Source organism: Bombus impatiens, unplaced genomic scaffold (assembly GCF_000188095.3).
Source record: "Bombus impatiens unplaced genomic scaffold, BIMP_2.2 scf_0431, whole genome shotgun sequence".
NCBI lineage: Eukaryota > Metazoa > Arthropoda > Insecta > Hymenoptera > Apidae > Bombus > Bombus impatiens.
The window spans coordinates 18,943-20,416 of NT_176850.1; positions in this window are offsets into that span (position 1 = coordinate 18,943).

A 1,474-nucleotide genomic window follows, 5' to 3' on the forward strand; every position below is an offset into this window, starting at 1 on the left:
TAGCCTTACTGACGAGTCCACCGGTAGTCCCGGGACGAAACACAAAACTCTCTTTTCATCTGGCAGCGACAACTTCCGCCAAAGGGGTTTCATTACCTGTGAAAATTTAGGAACGAATTTTCAAAAATAAGAAGCTAAACCTATGAACTGTGAAAACTATGAAAACCCGGCTTTTATGAGGGTACTTAATACGGTGTTCAATCTTTCTAAAGCTTGACCCATCGAGTCGGCAATAATTAGAACGGCATCCAACGTATGAATAAGCAAGGTAGCCTAAGGTACTGAGGATGGCCCTCTGAAAAACGGACGGTGCATTTTTCAATCGAAACGGCATCGTTATGTACTCATATTGTCCGTCGGGGGTAACAAACGCTGTATACTCCATCGAATTAGAATAAATGGGAATTGGGTGAAACCCGCTGGCCATGTCTAGGCTAATAAAGTATCTCGCTTTTTGCAATCTTGCGATTTGATCCGCAATAAGGGTTAGGGGATACCGATCCGCGGCCGTATTTTTATTTACTCTCGAAAATCTACACATAGTCTATCTGAGCCGTCTTTCTTTTTCACGAGTAACATAGGGCTCGCGAATGGTAAACTTACTAGGCCTTATGATTTTTGCTCTAATTAGTTCGCTTATTCTCTCACGTATGATTCTTCCCTCTTCCTCGCTAAGTCTATAAGGACTTCTTTGTACGGTGACGTTAGGATCAATTAACCGTATTTCTAACTGGCCCGTACTTACGCGAGTACGTGGAAAACCCGCAATGAACAAATCTTTGAATTTTTCGAGAATAGAAATTAATCGACTTTTATCGTTACCGATTACATCTATGTCGACCTTGTTAATATTGATCTCGTCTTCCGCGGTTTTACTACATTAATTGTCTTTGCTTTACAAATAATGAGGCTATTTCGCGTAATATTTACGTCAAAGCCTTGGCTTGAAATTTCGCGACCAATCATGATATCGTATTTTAAATAACTATCAGCAAGGATATGAAAAGTTATCTCCAATGTAAAACCATTAATACCTAGAATGGACAAAATTTGTGATGTACATTTAATACAAGTGTCTCCTATTCCCCGCATTATTACTATATCAGTCATTCTTTTGCCGGAAAATTTCAAGGCTACGGATTCCTTAATCAGCGAACACTCGGCTCCAGAATGGAAATGAAATGTAAACGACTCACCCAGATGACTTAATCTGAGTTTCGTGGTGACTGTGTGGTGGAGCAGATGTAGAGAGGACGGAGCCGTGAGCGTGCTCGAAATCTCCGGAAAACTGGAGAATTCAGGCAAGGAAAGTAACCAGAGTGAAGGATTAGCGCCTGTGAAAGCAAAGCGGGTGTAGGAACCCATGAAATCTGGCGTGGAAAGGCGCTAAAGGCGGAGGTAAACTGAGTGCGAGGTTATGACGGTGGGGTAGCCATATTCGGACGGGCGACAATAGCGCCGCTACACGGGCTAC